This window comes from Colius striatus, chromosome 12 (assembly GCF_028858725.1).
Source record: "Colius striatus isolate bColStr4 chromosome 12, bColStr4.1.hap1, whole genome shotgun sequence".
NCBI lineage: Eukaryota > Metazoa > Chordata > Aves > Coliiformes > Coliidae > Colius > Colius striatus.
The window spans coordinates 7436252-7457414 of NC_084770.1; the positions used below are offsets into that span (position 1 = coordinate 7436252).

At 42.8% G+C, this 21163-nt stretch overlaps 1 protein-coding gene across 5 annotated transcripts in view; it reads left to right on the forward strand.

Moving 5' to 3' along the window:
- The window catches only part of LPP (LIM domain containing preferred translocation partner in lipoma), a 347202-nt gene that overhangs the window by 240122 nt on the left and 85917 nt on the right, over window positions 1-21163 (forward strand). The gene's annotated exons all lie outside the window — the stretch shown is intronic.

Below are 21163 nucleotides of genomic sequence, written 5' to 3' on the forward strand. Positions count from 1 at the left end.
ACATTTCATGTGCAGAGATGAGGCTGCAAATGCTTAAAAGTCTCCCAGTGGCTAAACTGTAAAGCTTTTATATTTTCTTTAATTGAAGACTTATCACACAGTCATCTGTGCACACAGTCTTCAGCCTGAAGATTTCAAGCTGTTAGGTAAATGAAAGATTTCAATGAGAACTTGGGGTTTTTTTCCTGGATACTGTTAGCCCTTAGTAAATTAGGAATAAATACTTGCAAAAAGAGTTTCCTTTTTCTTTAGTACTATTTTCTGATGGCAGCTGGGCAGATAATGGCAGCCACGTAGTGGAACTTCTTTATAAAGAAGTGCAAGTACAAGCTCTTCTGAGGCTTGCAGGCAACACCCTGCAGCTTCATAGCAGTAGTCAGCAGTATTTCAAATAGTGAGAAGACAATGGTCACTCTGAAAGGTAAGAAATGGATTTAGATGGTGGGATTTCAAAACCAAGCACTGTTCCAACAATTGTGACCACATCTGATTGCAGCAAAGTGATGCTGAGGGGAGACCTGAATTGTAGTCACACTTGAAGCCTTTGTGCATGCCTCTGTTTGTAAAAATATGTTTTTAAAGTGAGGTTAACTAATCTGCACCTGTCCACTGCAGGAATTGCTAAAAGGATGTAGGGCAAATGTGAACCAAGCATCCAGTGGGCAGATGACTGATTCTTTCAGAAGTAGGCACTTACAGAATTCTCCCCTCTTGCAATTAAGTGAGTATGGTTGTGTCCAGTATTTTTCTGCCTGCCTGGAAAACAGTGGCCTGCTCCAGTTTTCCAAGAATGTTCAGTAGTGTTTTTTTAAAAGCCCAGCTTTTGGATGTATTGTTTGTCAAGTACTTCTTTTAAAAGCCCAGACTTTGAGATGTCAGGCAGCAACACGTGTCAATGTCTTCAGCAAATGTTGGGTTAGGGTTTTGAATGTGATTTAAGGTAGTGTGAGCTGTTAATTAACTTATTTTTTAGTCTGTCCTGCCCTCTTGTGAGCCCAGATGTTTTGCTTAAACTCTGAGAAGGGGGAAACTAACCTCACCAATGTGTCTGAAGGTGAGAGGCTTGCAAAATAAGTAAGGCAAATTGCAAAAATGGAGAGAAGTCCGCTGTGTCTTTGGTCTTGCTCAAGCATTCCTTTAACATGGATAAGTCTTTAAATGCACATGTTTTCTGAAGTGACCCATTTTCCTCTCCACCTCAGGGATGGCCCTTGCTAGCCTCTGCTATCCACTCAGCCCCTGAGCTGAGCTCCAGCTCTTTACATCCTTATTGCTTCATGGACTAATAACAGGGACAAAACCTGATGAAGGAATTGAGACAAGGAGATGCAGGTGGAGGAGCCCTGCAGCTCACACGCCACTGCCATCATGGCTCTCAGCCTTGGACAGAGCTCTGCAGCGTGGGGCGGGCGGTGAGGTGGATGGTGAAGTCCAGCAGCACTTCCAGAGGCGGGGAGCATTGGCTCGTCCTTCCTGAGGGCTGAGGGCTGTGCCACAGGTTCTAGCAGCGCCGATGAAAGGCCGTAGGACGGAATCACAGCAACATCCTTGGGTAAAAGCTTACGTGGCATTTGGTTTTGGCTGGATGGGGACTTTGGAAATGTGCTTTTTTTAATGGTAATTCAGATAAACTAGTGGAAACTTAAATATTCACTTATAAACCGGTATAAAAATAATTCTCCCCATCTGTTTAACTAGTCTTGGTCTGTCTTGTAACAGTTCACTGACCATCTGTTACTGTGGCGTAGAGACAGACATTATGAATCTACTTGACTTGTATGCATTTCAGACTTCAGTTTATTTTTGGTTGCTACTACATATGGACCGTGTTCTGTTACTCTTCGTGTGTTTGTTCACAGGGGCTTCTCAGCACAAATTTTCCTGGGAGAGGTGTTTCAGAATGGGGGAAGAAGGGGAAGAAATGCAATTAATTTTCTACTTCAACAATCATAAATAGTTTCTAATTTGGATTCCATCTCACTCTCTTTCCCCCAGCAAGCTATGTGGATGGATGAAGCAGCCAGGGGAGGGTGGCAACCCAGATGTGAGCTATCTGGTTAATGAAGTCACCGTCAGGCATGCATAGCAAAACTCAGACTAAAATGAATCATTTCAGAGTTTTCTTACCAGTGTTTCTCCTCTCCCCTCTCTTTCATGTGCTTAAAGGTTGGACAGGGTGTTCAGGCATACACCCACTACCTCAGTGCTTGTCGGTCTCCATATCCAACAGGTGCTGTAAACCAGAACTGCACTTAGCTGTTTGGATGTGTTTGCACGAGCTGCTTGTGAGACATGCACTTGGCTTTAGCAGCGAAGCTCATGGATTTACTAGTGATGCTTGAAGTAGCTCAAGTCAGAGTAGTCTCTGCATCAGGCAAAGATCAGGGAGTGGCCCCTTCCCAGGTGCAAGCACCATTACAAAAAGGAGCTGGTATTTGGTCAGACACCTTCATGCTGCAAAGCACCATTTGTTGACACATCTGTGGTGTGTGGCTGTTTTATTGACCGTTACTGAGTTCCATCTTGGTGAAACACATTGGAAGCAATTTTTTCCTAAGATCATAATGTCATTCCTTGTGGACAGCTTCCAGGCAGGGGCTTTGTAGTCCAGCAGAGCTGGCAAGGGTGCTATGTGCCAGAGATGGCTTTTCTTCCTGCATCTGTTTTACAGCAGGGTAGCTTCATTCATGTCTGTAGTACTCCAGCGTTTGGGTGGCATGAGGTGGAAGTGAAACTTCTACAGCCTAACCAGGTATGAGCTAAGCAGATGTGCATTTTCTGGGTGATTAAGGTAAATCTTGACATAGTCTCCATTCTTTTGATGGCAACATTTTACAAAGGCTGTGCAGGTGACACTGGAATGTTCCAGAAGTTAGTCTGTGCTTGTTCCTATTGCTCATAAAATGTTTTGTGCTTTCTAAGTTAGCTTCTTTAGACAAGCAACAGTATCCATTCAGGCATCTACTCGCACTCTCCTAGTACTCCAAAAGAATCAAGTTTAGTGCTAGATCAGCTATAAGCCATCCCGACTCCTTTTGCCAGGAAACTCTTCTAGCACACACATGTATGGGAAAAATACAGCCCTGATAAATGTTGTACTGGGAGGAGTAACATAAAGATACAGATGGAGCAATATCTCAGTGAACCAGGGTTTCCATACTGAAGAAGTGTTTCAGGGTCCTCCCGGGGCCCCCAGTGTTATTGACTGTTGAGTAAAAGGAGTGGTTTCCTATGCAATGTGGAGAAGCAACCAAACCCCTCTTACTGGGAACCATCTATGTGTGTAGCTATAACAGACATGTAGACCAAACAGGATTATGGTTCTGCATTAATTATCAGCTAATTAGCCCTCTAGTTTTCAAACAAGGCCTACTTTATCAAAATCAGGTGAAAGGACTTCTTGCATATATTACTTGCCAAAGCTTTGTTAACACCTCACCACCTTTAATCCCTCTCTGTTCTTATTTGTATTTAGTAGTATATCTGAATTAGCAGTGGTATGACCCATTCTCTGCTGAGGCCAGACTGCCAGCTTATAGAAATTACTGAAACGAGGCGCCAAAGTAATGTAAGGACAAATGCCTCCCCATACAGATTGGCATGAACACTGGAGGCAGCATTTGAGCGTAATATTGACTAATTATTTAACCATGAGTGGCAGCTTTGAACATTGTGTTCTTTTTGCTTCGCTTCCCGCATTTACTGTGAATCTAATTACGAAGGGAACAAGTATTTCTTCTCAGGTCGCTGAAAACACAGCAGCTAGCTTTGAGAAAGTGCATGGGATGCAAAGTGGAGGCAGCCGTGAATGTGCATCAGCTAGTTCCTGTACTACAGCTAGTATTAGCATGCTAGCACTAGTACTCACTGAGCAGAGAGAGCAGGTGTTCATGGCGATCTGGTCTGAAAGTCTGAAAGCTGCTGATAAGAGAAAAATACACCATGGACTAAAAATCTGTAGTTAGAAGAGCCACTCAGATTATTTTTTCATCCTTTTTCAGAGGGCTTGGCTTTTTAATGATGATTCTTTCTGTGATGTTAACAAGAAGTGTCCCCAGTTGGATGCTTTTCAGTAGAGGTCACGTGTACCAGGCGATATTCCTAACAAAAGAATGTAAGCTTCTAGCATTTACTCTGTGTACAAAATCTCCCTGCTGTAGACAGAAACTTTTCTGGATTTAAAGGAATATATATGTACAATAAACAGCTGGATCCCCTGAATGACAGGAGACAACTTTCAGCTGTTTGAGAAGGCAGATAATCATCTTATTCTTTCCCTTTCCTGCATCTTTTGGTCTCTTGACCCACACGATAAGAGATAATAGACTTCAGCTTCTAAAGAACTGAGCCAGTAAAGATGGCAGTAAGGGAGGGAAAAAAATTTGGGGTGCCACATTGAAATTTGTCATACCTTGAGCAATTAGACATGTATCTAGCAAGAAACTTGAGTCTGATCCTATTAATTCTGCAGCCTCTAGAGAGGACTGTCTTTTCAGATGGGTTTATGCAGTCAAGTCAGAGTGATGACATAGACCTCAATGGAGACTTGCAGCCCAGAGTTACCCTGGACTAACACTTCTTTGTGCTGGGTTTTGCAGGCTGTCCCGCCAAGGTGTCCCTGTGCCTCACCTCAGTCTTTTGCAGTAAGCTTGTGTTCAGTGTTGGATTTAGCAGGTTCAGTGAAGATGATGTTGGCTCAGCCTGGAGGTGAGCAGTGAAGGTCCAGTCCATGCACCCTCTCTGGCTGTGTGCTTATGGCTGGGATCTCCAAGAACACTCATCTGCTGCAGCTGCTTGTGTGGCTGCCTGCTCAGCCTCTCTATGGCTTGCTGGTTTTCTCTTCCATGAGCAAAAAGTCACCAGAAAGATTTCGCTTGGCCCACAAGCTCATTCAGAGTTGTGGGAGGCAGCTGGAAGGCAGCGAGTGCCTCAGTGGTAGAGCAGAGCTTGCTGGATTGCTCCAGCCTCCCCCCAGCAAGCCTGGCTACACACACCTATGCTTTTGTAGCAGATTAGCACAATAGTTGTGGCAGGCTAGGGCCACCGTTTAGTAAAACTAAATGCATTGCTGCTGCCTTGAGGTACATTCTTAGAGGCTGGAGTCATGTGCAGTATAAATATATCCTCTTACCTTTTCATCTAGAGTCAGATGATGCCAGACTATTCTATTAAACGCTGTGTTGCAGTATGTACTCTATGGATGACTTTGTGAATTACAGTTTTTTCCACAATAAATTAGGTGGAAATTCCCTAGCTCTGGACCAGGGTGTTAATACCAGCAGCAGCACTTGCTTCCCTTCTGTTGAGCTTTACTGAATTAGCTGTGGTTGTGACTTGCTGATTCTTCTCCTTGAGAAATCTACTGGCTGTCTTTCCTGGAAGGGCTCAATGGATGATTTTAACTACAGAGTTTATTGAGACATGCCCAGACCAAGATGTCAAGGTTGGTCTTCAGCATTTGTCTCAAAAATTTATTTCTGAAGTGATTGCCAAAAACGTATTAGATAACTTGATGTCCTCTGTTCCTGGTTATTTCCAAAGTCTGCTACAGGGCTCTGATCCCAAACTGCACTTGTATTAAACTTGCAATTACTTGTGTTTGTTTTAATTTAAGGTACAATTTCTGCAGACACATAGTTGTACTGCTTTCTCTTTGCCCTTGATGCTGAGTTGGTTGTGCATATTAATTAAGGGCCATTAGGAGAGTAAGTGCAGAGCAGTGCAAAATGTGACCGAGCACATGTGCTATGCTGCAGTCTGCAATGTTCTGTGTTGCTCCACTTTTTGATGGGATTTGAAAAATTACAGGTGAAAACATACTCTTCCTTTATTAGCCACTATTATTAGGACCATATGGCTTGAACTGAAAAAACAAAGTGTGCCTGGCATGTATCAACCACGTGTCTCTGCAGATGAGAATCATTTTTGAAATGTAGATTAAAGGGGAAATGAAGGTGGGATAGTGTTGTTTGTACAGTTGCTCTAGGAGATGCTGGCACTAATTCTCGTTGTTAAGGTCATTCCACAGGGTCACTGAAAGATGACGCAGTGGTGCAGGGCAAGTTCTCCACGGGAATGCTGATGTACTGGTGGATGCTTGAATTCAACAATTCAACGTTTTTTTGTATTGCCTCATAAAATGAGAATCATCCTTGGTTGGGTAGAGGTTAACACATGATACATTACACAAACCTGTGGAGGGTATTTGCATATTGGCATGCCACTGCTGTGCCACTGAACGAAGTTCAAGATGAGACCTTGACCATCCTTGCCTGACTTGTCATGAGATAAGAGAGCATGCTGTCACACTGCGTAAGAGTCTGGTTTTGAGAAGAAACATAAATCCTCCTGTCTCAAAACAGTCTAATTACAAGTTGCCTGGAGTCAAGGAAAAATTAGTCTTTTGACATATTATTTAGTGTTTTATTCAGTTATGCTCCTTGTATTTTTTACCACTTCATCATCAGGTGATGGTCCCTCTTGACAGGACTCTGCAGCAGGTAGAAGCTGTAGATCTGGTGTGCCTTCGAGATTACACGAGTTTCTCTTTGTCTAGCGGATGTTACTAGTACAAAAACTGTGGACACCCAAGGTTTCTTCTGTGCTACTACTGGGAAAATGAAAGACTTCTCCCTCAGTCTCCAGAATTAACATGTCTAATAGGTCCTCAAACACATACTGTATTTTCCTTCTTCTTAGGATAAAGAGCTTTATTAAGCAGTCTCTCAGAGTTACTTGCAAATCTGTCCTCTCTTGTTATTTGCTAGTTACATGGGCTTGTTAAGTGTCTCTGCCACTTCTAGCATTTAATTAAATCCTTGTTGGTACTGAAGGGCATTTGACAAGGCCCAGAGCCTTGATGAGTGGCTACAGATCTGGGGAACAGCCACAGATCTGCTTGTATGCTGTCTCCTTGTACAGCCGAGGGCTCCAGCAGTGGGCAGAATTGCTGGGTGAATGGGATCGTGCTTCTGATTGCCATCTTTCACTCGGCTGCCATTGCAAGAACGCCTCATCGATCCAGCAGCAGCCACCACCAGCCTCACATCAACTAGTAGCTAAAAATAACCCAGGATGGAAAAAAACACCCAGTGTCTAAATATAAACCTCTAATGCCTCAGTAGGGAGCATTACATTTCCTAATCATTCAGGCAAATTGTTTAAAAATTGATTAATGCTGGAAAGCTTTTTGTTTCCACCTTGATCACTGGTCTCTCTTTACCCCAACTTTTTTTTGAGAAGGCAGAAGTTTCCTTTTCCTTCCCTGCCTGTTCTGAGCAGCCAGTCCTTTTCTTGTGTGCTCTTTCTCACGAGCCCTGCCGCTCATCAGTGATGGGGGCACCATGCGATGCCCAGCCACGTTTGCAGAGCCATGCTGGCTCCTACAACAAATTCCCAAAGAGCAGCATGTTAGGGGGAGAGGTCCAGGGAGCACAGCGTGACATTCAGGGCACTATATCTTGCTGTCTGCAAGCTGGCATTGCTCCTATTAAGTCAACCCGTTGAGTGGCACCACCTGGGCTTGCCACCCACCCTTAAACATAGCACAGGTTGAATAAAATAACATGCAGACATGGAGAAAATAGCGGGAGTGTTTTTTCTCCCCAACCCATCAGATGTCTGCCTGTGAAAATCAAAGGCTAGAGAGAGATTTCTTTCCCTGGGAACACATGCCAAGCAATCGTGCTCCATTGTTGTCGGCAGATTTGTTTTTGCACACTTCAGACAGGAAGAACAGGCACTCTTGGGGCGAAGAAGCTGGCACAGCGCGAGCGAGGTGGGAAGAGGGGCAAGAGCCAGCAAGTGGCAGTGGAATGTGCGGTGGCTTCGCGCCGTTCCTTAGCAACCCGCGCCCCGGAGAGCAGCGAGCCGCCGCTCTTCCTCAGGAGCGCAGCTGCATGTGATGTACTCGCCTCGCCGTGCTCTGGCTCGCACTATTTTGGGTTTAAAAACTGAAGCGTGTGACTGCAGTGTTGTCATGGGCATAAGGACTTTGGATTGCTCTCTTGCACAGATGGGAGCAATTCACAAGGAGAGTTGGGAAAGTGACTTTCTGTTCTTCCTTGAGTGTTGTCTGGTACCAGCTAGTAAATACTGTCTTGTGGCTTAAAGACTTTGCAATAAGTAGATTAGATAGCTCCCCTGCCATTTGTTTTTCCCATAAGGTGGTATTGCAGGGAGGACTTGTGTTGATTTTTTCTGGAGCAACTTCTTTCCTTCTATCCACTGCAGACACACGTGGGTCTTTGCACAACAGACACGTGGAACATTTTGCTGTCTGGAGCACCTATCTTGATTTTCTGAATGCTTCCTTGCCTGCAGTTTCCCTGATCCTGGCCAGACTCACTGCATCCTGTCTATCTTCTGGGAGGTTTTAACAGGGATTCAGCACTGAGTGCTAGCTGGGCATTCCTGTGGACCAGGACAAAAGAAACCCTCTGTCTGTCTAATAGATATTTACAGCCTATACAGTGGATGCTCTGAATGTGAGCTGCCTCATGCACCTGAAGTCTAAGCTGGAGATACAGCATCTTGGAGATGGTAAAAAAAGGGCAGTCACTATGCCTGTTTTAGGACCTGGCTGTTTTGTCATACCATTGCTGAACAGAGTTTCTTTGATTTAGCATCTGGAACAAAACCATAAAGTAACTTAATACTGCACATGAGCTTTCTTTTCTATAGGGCCTTCAGTTGGCTTTGCTCAACTCTAGTGCAGAATGTGTCACAACTGCTATTGCAGTCACAGAAGCATAAACAGTAAGGCTGGAACAGACTTGAAGATCTGTTGACTGCTCAGAGACAGGATCAACTCTGCCTAAGCCATTCTTCACAAATATTTGTTTGTTCCTACTCTGAAAAGCCTCAGTGATGAAAATCACAGACTCTTCCCAGGCAATCTCTTCCAGCACTTTTTTGGCCTCACTGTTTCTTTTCCTCCATGTTGAAAACCGTCTAAAGTGTGAGAGTGATTTTCAAATGTGTGTCCTACACAGGGAGTGGGCCTGAACCCCCTACTTAATAGTATAAAACTAATGCAGAGACGCAGAAAGGGAGCATGGAGAGCAAAATACATGGTTTTGAGGGAAAGAAGAGCAAGGAGTCTGTAAAGTTTTTGACATTCACAATTTTTTTCTAGGCATGCATTAGAAATGTACTTGGCCCATAGGAACAAGGGTTGGTGAGAAGGGAGGCAGAGGGTCCTCTCCAACAGGGAACCAATTCCTTGAAAGTAGGAAGGAGAGAGGAGACCATGAAAAACAGGTTAATCTGAGTTGAGAGGTGATAGCAGGAGTTCATAAAAACCAGACTGAGAGGGGCTCCATAGCTGAGGACAGGGACTAGGGCTAAGTAAGCCCTAGAGTGTCACCTGCAAGGAAGAAGGTTTCAGTCACTAATATCCCCAGAGAGTGGGGTCTTTGTCTGCAGTGTTCACTCTTGGTCTGGCAGCTTAGGAGCCAGTTTTCTCCTTGTGAAAGACAGTGCAGCTGAGGGCTCAGGGGGCTGCAATGAGCCTGGGTTGGGCTTGGACAGCCTTGTTGACTCAAATAGTGCGTCTCACCCAGCCGACACACACCTGAGTAGGTTGCTCACTTCAGCATGCTGAGCGAGATCCTCCGCTGCTGTGTCAATCAGCGAGTTCCCTGGAGCGACTCTGATTTGCACCATCTGAATGTCTAGCCCATCCTTTTCAAGTAAATTTTGCAAGCAGAATTATATATATCTCTTTGTTTTTCCCCTTCAGCCTTTGCTCAGTCAACCTGCGAGCTGCTTAATCATTAAAACACAGAAAGGGGCTGCTGCTGTTGTTGTGGTTGAGCAAGACATAAAAATGTTCCATGGACAAAGTGATCTTTTTAATACATCAAAGTTGTCCAGGCGCAACACTATGTCCTGCCACAGCCCTCAGCCCCCTCAGCTCTAGTTGCACACACTGCTGCCTCTTGCAGGTCACACCATTCTCCACAAAGTACTGCTTGACCAATTAGAGAGATAAGTTTGTTTCGAGCCCAGGAGGTATGTGGACAGACTTCTTAGCTGCATCTCTGTACATGGCAGAATGTTTTGACAGCTAAACATGGATCTTGTTGAGCTGTCGGTTCTACTAACTCTCCCAAGTGTCTCTTATTTATTGAGCCATCGGGCTCTTCCTGACGTCCTCAAACTCAGTCCCAGTTTCACACAAAAGACGGCAGAGAAATAAAACTCCAGCGTGGCCTTCTGAGCAAGTTTCTTCAAGCATTTGATGCCTTGAACAGTACGCATCGTTAGGTCTGTGTCAGTGCAGTAGCTGCAACCTCAGGCTGGCAGCAGCCTTAGAGGCCGAGGAAGTTCAGATTCCCTTCCTTAGTTCACAGATCTTGGGTTTTTTTAAGAGGCTGATGACAAGCAGAGGACAAGGGAAAGCAGTAGAATGGCTCTGAATCCAGAGAGCCCTGCGTCCCCTTCTGGCTCCAGCACCATGCAGGGAATTTCTTCTTGCTCTTTATTCCTAACCTGATCTCTTTTGGAGACCATAGGTACTTCTGCAGAACACAGTGCAATCCTCACAGCACAAGCCCCTAGACACTCACCATCTGGAGCATCCTGACCACAAAGTAGTTTTCCATTTGGCTGGAAAGCGTGCCTTTCATGGACCTGGGATCACATACTAGGGGAGGCAGGGAAGCGGAGGGAGCACGTGACACTTGAACCCCACAAAAACCTGATATGGGAATGAAGTGCGACGGAGGGTGTAGTGTGCTCTCAATGCCCACCCTCCCTGATGCCTCAGCAAAACATATGTTGAAAAAGCCAATTTGTTCTTTCCCCTGGCTTTTGTTGCCAGATCTCTCATTTCAGATCTGACCTTCTCTTCCATGCTTCGGTGACTCTTCTGCCAGGGCCATCTCCTGTCCTCCTCACAAGTAGGATGAGTAGCATCCACAATATCCATGAGTAGAACAACCAACTCAGATCTTTACTCCTGTTCTAGCAAGGAGAAGGTTGAGACCTTTTGAATATTGAATAGCCATAGTGAAAATTCCTGCAACATTTTTTTATAGCCCATGATCCCTATTTGTTTGCCTCTTTGCTATGATTTGGCCACCAAGTGGGATATTCTGGATCCTCAGCCTGTGGTTCTGTCTGAGGGAAAATCATTCCTCATTTCTTGGTGCCCTTTTCTCAGCTCTCTCCTCCCTCTGTATGAAATTCCTGAGCAAGGGCAGTGTTTCAGAGACTTGGAGCTTCTGTCTGCATAATACTTAACTACCCTGGACTATATTACAGGAAAATTATGACTTTGTTGAGAAATTTCTACTGCTGTGAGCCAAATGAGAGATCATTTTTGTAAGTACATTGGGTGAAATAAATGATAATCTAGATGACAGGCATTTACCCTGTCCTTTTTCCCCTCAAGTGCAGTACAGAATTTGGCACTGCTTTGTGCTGAAAATATTTTTTCTAATTATCCTGAAGTAATTAATAGTGAAATATGTACAAGTCTCTTCTAAAGCAGCAGTGCCTAGGCTATCCAGATAATGTTCACTGGAGCTTGCAGCCTTTCACTCTCTCCTTCTTTTCTTGCATATTACTCCTGCTCCTGATGACACTGCTTAATTTCAGCACGTTGTTTCTTACTGCTAGTGTGTCGTATCCTCTGCTTAACAGTGTTCAGGATCACAGTAGCACCTGGAAATACAGCTAATACTGTGTGGATGTGGGCTGCATCGCCAGCTTGTTGCCAAACACTTTCCTAGACTATAATATGGCTAAGTAACATTAGGCCTGCAAGCAAAGTGCCTGCTTTTGGTGGACACCTCAATTTCACAAATGGTGAGAGGGATCTTTTAAGTTTTTAATCACCAGTCATTATGATCAACTCCAGTCTGGTAATTTTGTGAAGAGGCTATTGTCCTAGCTTGGGCTGAAGTTAACAGAGAGGCCAGGGCTTACTGGGGAAAGTGATACATGTGAGATGCTGTTGAGCCTTGACACTGACAGTCCAGGTGATTGCTCTTCATGAATTCAATAACATATCTTTACAAATGGTGCTTGACATGATGTTAGATGGCTGAGCTGGGATTCAGCTGACCTAGAGATACCTGCAGAGGGCTCTTCATGAGGAGAATTAATTGTTCTAAATACAGTAAAGCTTCAGACTCTTAAAAGGTCTGTAAAGCAATTTAGCAACCAAACCATCCATATAGATAGTATAAAATACAGAAACACTCTAATTGCAGGCAGAAATGAGAAGATGAACCCTGATCTTTACTGCTTACATATTGTCATGAGCTGTGTCAGTATCCTTTTAATACTGTACAATCTTTCACCGCATGTCCTTGAGATGCAAGCAAATGAGCTCTCCCTCTGACTTTGAAGAGTAGCAATCTTCTCATTACTAGTTGCAGATTCTCTTTCCTCTTGCATCATTTGGAAAGGTGTCATTCTAAATATTTTTTGTTATCCTTGAGGCAAACCTCGGCTGAGAGGTGAGCACAGTAGATGGCCTGGGCAGAATCCAAATGTCTGGACTGTCTTAAGTTTCTGCCTCCTTTCCCCTGACTCAGTCTCCTGAAAGAATGAAAGCCAAACAAAGGATCGTACTTGGCTCTTACACTCTCTGACGTGTTCAGCACTCACCACTCACTTTCCAAAGGAACTTGTAGTCATTTTGTTAAAAGAGGTTGGGACCCTCCAGTAATCACTGCAGGAAACATGGCCTGTGCAAAGCTGAAAGAAACAGCAGCCCTCTTAGAGCGAAAGAAGCTGCCCATGAGGAACAGAGAACAGGTGATCACAGGATGAGAACGTGATTAAAAGAGAAATCTCCCAGTCCTGGGATAAAGAAGAAATTTCCGAGTCCAGCAGGAATCTAATTGGCTTTTGCCACACTATTGTTTTCACTAGTATTATTCTTATCACTTTTATTTATACAAGATCTCTGAGGGGCATGTTAGGAGACCAGTGTTTGTTTTGAAGATGTTACAATCTTAAAGACAAAACTTAGGCCTATATGAGTGGAAGGAGGCACAATTTTGGCTACTAAAGATAATTAATAATAGTCATCATTTGTACTCATTCAGCATCTTTCATTCAAGGATCTCAAAGCATTTTGTAATCAAGAGTCCATTGAGACTCTCAAACTCTCTTGAGACAGCTAAGCATTATGAACACCATTTATAACAGCAGGGTGCAGGATCAGACTGGTTAAGAACATTGCTGAGGATAAAACTCAGGAATCCTACCCTTCAATCCTGTGGATGCTGAGCCAAGCACCCGCTCCAGTCTGAGAAGCTTTTTTTTTTTTTACTGTAATTTATATATATAATCTTTTAATGTTAAGCAAAATATGTAGTCTTCATTTAAGTCACTGGTGTCCTGGGAAGTGTAATGGCCCATGTCACAGTTGACTAAAAGTGAGACTGCAGATAGTAGGTTAAACATATTTGGTTAACCATTTGTTTGCTGTTTTAGTTTTCACATGAAAAAAAGCTTAGATTGAAACCTGTCTTGGTGATGGAAAGTGATGTGATTTTAAGTTTCTTTGTGTATTAAAACAGAAACCCAATTTGCATACTTTAAGTATCTTTTCTAGCATATTCAGGCATCTGGCAAGAAAGCTATATTTAAACTGTTAATACAGTATGAATGCAAGTTTCACATGCAAAAATTAGTACCATTAGAATTGTGCGATTTATTTTTCATTTGAAACAAGTGATGCCCCAGCACTTCTGGTTTTGTTACCTGATAAGGCACTGCAGCTGGGACAGCCTATTTTTTCAATAGGCACCGAACCTGAACTGTGGGGCAGGTGGTGCTGGTTACACAAACAGCCCATCCAAGCCCCGACAGGGCGTGGGGAATAGCAGGAACTCTCTTGTCATCCTGCTCCAACTGCACCAGAGGAGTGTGAGAAGCCCGTCTTACACAAGACACTTCTCAATGGCCCGTGAGAACAGTTGAGCACTGCCTTTGTGAAGTGCTTTGCAAAGGAAAAACTTTTAAAAAGAGCAAAGCTTGGTTATTTCCCTGTGGTTTAGGGCTGCTTCTATAAGGGTGGGCTTTGGAAGGAGAGTACATTTTTTCAGTGGTTTTATTGTGGCAGTGAGTTGCCCAGACTAGTTGTGTATTGTGTGAGCAAACACATCTCTTTCCATCAGTATGAATTTTGGAGCATTCTTGTTTTTACTAGGTGTTCCCCTGTGCTTGTCCCATAAGACAAGGCTGCAGTAAGGTGAGGAAGCAGTTCATTTGGTGAGGAGACCATAAGCCCAACCTTGAAGTGACACACAGCTGGATTTCCCCACAGCTCAACGTCTTTCGGTAGTGCTACCTTGGATTTACACAAGGAAGCTTTGTACAGGTCTTCAGGCTCATCATCTACCCAAGCAAGAATGCTTAGATGGCACTATGTGTCCCAGGTTTTATGGTCAAGATGAGAAGAAGTGAACTCAAACCCATCCATGGCACTTCATTACTATAGTACTGAGGCTTTGAGACCTATCTCCAATGGATGCTTATAGCTCCTACTCTGAAATGCAGATTTTGACTTGCCAATAGCAGTAAATACAATGCTTAATTAATTAAATGATTTGAAGGTAGTCCTGGAAGCCTACAGTGTTATGACGTAAAGAGAAAGGGAGTTGAAAAGCAGCCTACAGGATCTTTACTGTGGCAGTGATGCATGGAAGTAAGAGAGTGCTTGACTCTGAGCCCAGAGAGATGTGGCAAGGAAGGCAGCTTAGAGTAGAATAAAGCTTTCAATCTTGAAGCAAATAGACGAGTAAGCATAGGAGCTCCTGATGTAATTTTATGAAGCAAACCAAGGTCTTCTAGCCAAAAACATGGGACTAAAATGATGCAATCTCTTAATCTGTATATTGGTATAATGGTGATGCCTCATTCTCCCTCTCAATGATACCATCCAGCTTGTGCCTTGAGTTCCTGACTCTTTTAAAAAGTCTGTTACCAAAATGATGAGGGGTTAAGAGGGAAATAGGAAACATAAAAGCTCGCTCCCCTTTTTATATGAGATAAGCCTTGACAAGTAAAGTGTATTTGTGTAATGATAGGGCTAAGAGGCTCCAGGCAAGATCAGGCACTACCGTGCTTGTTTCTGGATATACATTTAAGCAGTAGTAGGACATTAAAATGCAGTAATTTTCTAGATGTACTTATTTGAAATATAATTTAAATCTACTGTTTCCTGAGATAGCATGTGAAATATTTATTACTTGGAGATCTCTTTGGTTTGTTTTTTCTAATGAGAAATGGCTAATGTTGCTCCATAAAAATCTAGCTCATCTCCTCTTAGCCCTGAATATATAAACAAACCACACTGCCTACCAGAAACAATGACTCTCCTTAATAAAAAGGGGAAGCTGTCATTTTACAGTCGTGCTCAACACAGAAGCAAAATGCAGATAGTGGTGTTTACAGATTATCCAACTTTTATAACACCTAGCTAAAACAAGCAGCCCTTCCAAGTTCCAAACATTAGTGAGAACGTGAAGAATAACAAGAAAAGCTACTTAGTCTGTTTGCATATAATAGAATACAAACAATCCAAGGACAAAACAGTCATGCTGATTTATTATTGTGCTTGATGATTAATAAAACACTGTCGCTGTGTAGTCACTTACATCACGGGACCTTGGAGAGTTTTTCAGGCACTGATTAATTAATAGAGAAATACTGTTAAACTCCTTTTACAGAGTAATTAGGGTGCAGTTAGTGATCTTAATGAATTCAGTATTAATACACAGAGACCAAGGTTTTGTTTTCACGACTACAAGCTAAAAGCTAGGTGAAACAGTCATCTGTAAGATCAACCTCACTTTCAGAAGTCTTGGGAACTTCTTGGCTACTTAAAGACTTTGCATTCAGGCTCTAATGTCTTCCTTTTAAAACTATCAGACAAGACACCTCCTTTTCCACATGTCTACGCTGCAGTTTCACAGTGTATGAAAGAGATATTTGAGCAAAATTGCAGGCTGTGAAGTTAAAACAGAGACAAATATTTTGTATTATGATTATTACTGCAAGGCTTCTGTATAACTTCCTGTTGCAAGAGATCGTTGAAACTAAGTGGATTAGAATAGAACTGGGAATGTGCATTGATAGCTGAGTGAGGATACAGTTACAATAATGAAGTTTAAAAATAAAGAAAAACATCTTCCAGAGCCTTGAAGCAGTTACAAGACTGTCCTATTTCAAAGCAAGCCAAGTTTTAACAAATGAGGGCTCTGCTGCCAGAACTCTTCTGGATTGCTGGTTTGCTGGGGGGCATCCATGGGAGGGCAGGTAGGCAGTGATGGAGCCAATGGCTTGTGCTGCTCCAGGGCATCCTAGACAAGACCTTGCTCCTGCCTGCCCAAAGACTTGTGATTTGGGGCTGCTGTTTTGGGCAGGAGGTCACTGGCTGTCAGCAGGTACCTCTTCCTGCAAGGCAGCTTTTTCAAAGGACCTCAGTAAATTATTCCCTGACCAGGAGTAACCCCAGCAACATGCGTGTCGCAGGGAATCTAGGCAGCAGTGTTCTTTTCAGGAATCAGTATGTGCTCTGATAGCCATAACTTTTCATTGGGAAAATAAATCAAGAATTATATTTTTTTTTCTGTGAGAGAGATCAGTTGGTCTTAATTATAAACTGAATTACAGCTGCAGGCAATCTTGATATTTCTTTGGGAGTACAACCCGTGAGAGATGTGCACCATGCTGGATTTTTTTGTTTGAAAATTTGCGATTGTTTTGGACAGTCAGTAACTTAAATGAAAAAGTATGGTCTTTGTCAGGCCATTGAATAAAAAATGCACTGTGATGACATTTAACTGTTTATTTAACTGGTGATTAGTTTTGGTGAGTGAAGTGAAAGGAAAGTACTAACTTTATGCAGATGAACAAGAAAAAAAAATGAAAGGAAAAGTAAATTTCAGTGAAAGATGTTTCTAAATGCCTTTCAAGTCCAAATTGGGCTAATTCTACCTTCTGAAAAGAAGATAATTTCCACATTTCTGTAATCAGGAACACGTAATTGAAGTTATTTTCTCTCATACAGAGGAAACTTCTACAACATTTGCAAATGGACAAGAAAAATGACCACATACAGTGCACTCTGAATGATGGTACATTCATCACAGCATCATCTTCAGATGGCTTTGCAGATTAGGCACTATGGTTTTTTTCCCATTCGGGTAAAATTCCGTATGGGAATGGGGAAGGTTCATGTTGGCAAATGCACTGCACTTACTGCAGAGCTCCCTTTTCTGAGTAGCTATTACTTCAGAGACCACTGATTATCAGTGAGGTCTGGAGTAGAAGACATACGCCAGAGAAGCACTGAAACAAGTATCAGCTTTGTGTACCAAAATAATCTTCTAGTCATTCCACGCAACTGCTTCTTTTGACCTGGCTTTTTAGGAACTGAACTTTAATGAGGAAGATGAGCCAGATGTTGCTGTAGTGCTTTGAGAGCAGCACAAATGATTAACTCACTTCCTTTTCTGCCATGGGGTTTAACCCTGGGAATGCTGGTGTATTCCTAAACAACCCAATAGCTAATTATGCAGGACAGTGTTTATTCATGAGGTCATTATGCATGAACGTATGCACATGTAACTGCAGTCATCCCCAAGGTTGCTTCATGTTTGGTAGCAGTAGCAAAGGTTGGACTCAGGTGATCCTGCTCCCAAAGCATAGTCCCTCCTGCTTGCTTTTTGCTGACTAAAGCTCTTTTCCATTTTATTAGGTCATTGTATCATCCCTGATGTTGCTGTGGTTAGCCAGACAAAGTGGCGCTCAGGGAATTTGAGGGGCCATATCGCAATTTGGCACAGGCCCCAACTTTGAGCCGTGTCTAGCTAAGGAAGTATGTATTTGTTTGCACTGAGGCATCGTGGAGAAAAGAGAATGCATGAAGATAGCTGTGGTAGATTAGACAGCAAAATGGATTTCTAGACAGACTTGATCATTGTACAGATCAGGAAAAAATAGAGGAAGTTTAATAAACAACAACACAACTCCGTTGTAAGGAAAACCAGAGTTATATTTTTACCCTGACCTAACAAAGGAGGAGGAAGGAAACAGTTTTGCTGAAACAAGCATTTTAGATTGAACTAATGATACTCTTTTCTCTCTATGTTTGTGTGTGTACGTGTCCCAGCTAACTCAACAACATGTTCATATGCATGAAATGCATTTTCCTGAAGGCACACAGTCAGCATGTGCCTTGCGAGGAGGAAAAAGATATGCCTAACACTGCTTAAATGTTGGTCAAAAAGGCATAGCGTTTGAGTCAAAATAAGTTAAAGTGTCTCATAACATTGTGATTGGTATTTGTTATTTTTGCTGACATTAGATACTGGATAAGAAATCTGCCTCGTTTGGAAAAGTACAATGTAGATTAAATACAAGAGCAGCCTATTTGTTGTGTGTACAAAGCAACACTGCCTTCAAAACCAGAGAAAGTCAGATAGAACCAAAAATCTGCAGATCTTGGGCTTTCACTTTAAATAGCACAGCCTAAGCCCTTACTGAAGCAAGCATGGGGCCTTTTGTTTTGAGGGTTTGGGAAGCTGATGTGTAAGAGAGGGAGAAGCTTCATACACCACCTGCCCACAGAGTCCTGTCCAAGCCTGGCTGGTGGTGAGCTGGCTGGTGGCTTTGGGTTAGAGGTGTAGGTTTAGGTCTGTAACACTGAGTCCAGCCTTGATGGCTTGTGTGAGGCTGAAGACATGGTGCTCATGGCAGCCTGAGTGTAGGTTTTGTCTTTGCCTTAGAGCCCTCATGAGATGATGGGCAAATCGTATCAGCTACATATATCTCATTTCTTTATTCTGGGAACAGACAGCACCTTGTGCCTTCTGTTTTGGTCCATGTATATTATAAGGCCCAAGGGTACATGCAGAGTGTCAGATTTTGTGTGGAAAGACCCCAGCAGACAGGCAGGAGAGTGGTGCTTCCACACATTTATGCCACACTGGTCATTCTTGACAAGGGAATTGAAGGGATGTGGGCCATCATCAGCTTCAGACCATACTGTCTTCTCTGTGCAAAGTCTAGGGAAAGAGTCTTGGTTGATGGTCATTCTTTTCTGCATGGAGACTGAAATAGGTGCAATAGAAGAAATAATATTTTAAGAGTCTCAGTTGCCAGATTGATTTCTCAAGCTAATAAATCCTTGGCTGCACTTACTGTGTTAAAATATATGTTCAGGCAAGATTCATGATCAGCTCTTTAGAACAGGAGAGCAAAGGGAAAAAATACTTTGTTCCAAGATTAAATGCTTTACATTTGGCACCTTTAATTGGCTTATTAATAAACCCTTTTTAGGGTTATGCTATTTATTATTTCTAATGAAAAAGTTGTCAACTAGCCTTCTAAAAACAGTCACAAAGCACTGGCCGAGGACACCTGAGTGTGCTGGGTCAAGTACCTGGCTCTGAAACCCCTAGTCATCTAAGTGGCCTTATCCCCACCAAAATAATGTATCCCACAGAGGTTGCATTTATGTGACTTAGAGGGCAAATCCTGTGCAGCATACATGCCTGTCTTCCCTGATGAAAAAACAATTGTGTTATCCCAAACACGTCAGCATAGAATGGTAGGAATTGGAAGGGACCTTTAGAGATCATCTAGTCCAACCCCCCTGCAGAAGCAGGTCCACGTAGATCAGGTCACATAGGAACAAGTCCAGCATGGTGTAGACATTCAGGATTTCTAGCTGTTCAACAGCTTCCTGAGAACAACTTCTAGATACATAGAAATCCTTGGCAAATGCACAAAATCCTTAAATATTGCTCAGGAAAAAAAAATCCCTGAGCAAAACAAGAAAACATCTTGGGGTAAACCTGAGTGTATGGTAGGTCCAACCTATACTCTCAGTCAGGGAGGCTGAATATATAGCAAATAGACCTCACAGAGCCCTCCAGAGAAATTCATCCAGCCTAGAGCTTATTCCAGGTGTTCTTTCTTCCAGGGGACTGTGCCACTCATCTCTACTGTGCACTGCTGCTACTCTTTTAGAGAGCGAGTAGGGGGTGCAACTGCCACGTTGTGTGTGCATGGCAAAGGCAGCACTTCCAGGGAGTGCAGTCATGCCGCTGTGCCCAGGCGTGCAGCACCTGGGAGAGAGGGCAGGTCAACAAGTGAGGGGGATGATGGTGTACAGCTTATCGTGGGCCCTGGAAAAATAAATATGACAAGGTCAGGAACATGCAAGTGTTTGTTTTCTGGGAGTGGATGATTGAAGTATTATTGCTAAGTGCCATTCCGAGACCTTCTTTACATTGATTGATGTCTCATTTGAAATCTCCTTCTTGACTGAAAGAAAAAAGTGTGAAAGCATTTAGTTAATTCTCTTGCAATGCTTTAAAGCTGCTTTTCTCTGTTGAACATGACTGGCTCAATGATGTTCTCTGTCGAACATGACTGGCTCAGTAAAGATTCATTATGTCAGATATAGTCTATATAAGCAAGATAGAAGCGGCCAATGTATTGTTTCTCCAGTGATTTTACATTTTCTTCCCATTTAAGTAGATATGAAGCATGGAAAAGTGGTTCCTTGTAGACTAAGGCTCATAAGTTTCATATATAAGGTCTGGTCCTTGATGAAGGCAGCAATTAATCAATGAAATAATTTGCTTTACTGAAGTGCTGTGTTTCATAAATAAGTTAGTCTACCCATGCAAGACTTTCAAGATAGCAGTGCATGCAAGGAAAGCTGGTGTCAGCAGTTTTTAATCCTATTGCTCATCATGGACACCAAACTTAGCTTCTTCTAAGAAACTTCTAGGCATAAGAATATTTCTGTGCTTCTCAAAATATGCCTGTACTTCTGCTGTTTTCCAGGGAGAAGACTCAGTGAGACAGACTGCAAATATGTGCCAGCTGTTAGCATATGAAGGCCAAGAGGTCTCAGTTCCTAAGCATATATTAAAACCTTTCTATCCCTAGTACTAAAGATCTGTGGACCAACTCCTGCTCTCACTAACAGAAGGATCTGTATCAAAACAAACAAGAAGAGAATGTAACTAGCAGCTCAGGGTTATCTGTTTTTGTCCTTATACTCCATCACTGTAGGAGTGATTGTTCTAGCATCTTTTATGTTGTGTTGTTAAGTGATGGAAACTTTTGCCAAATCCAAACTGAAATGCTTCCAAGGCCTTTTTCAGTGTTGGAAAAT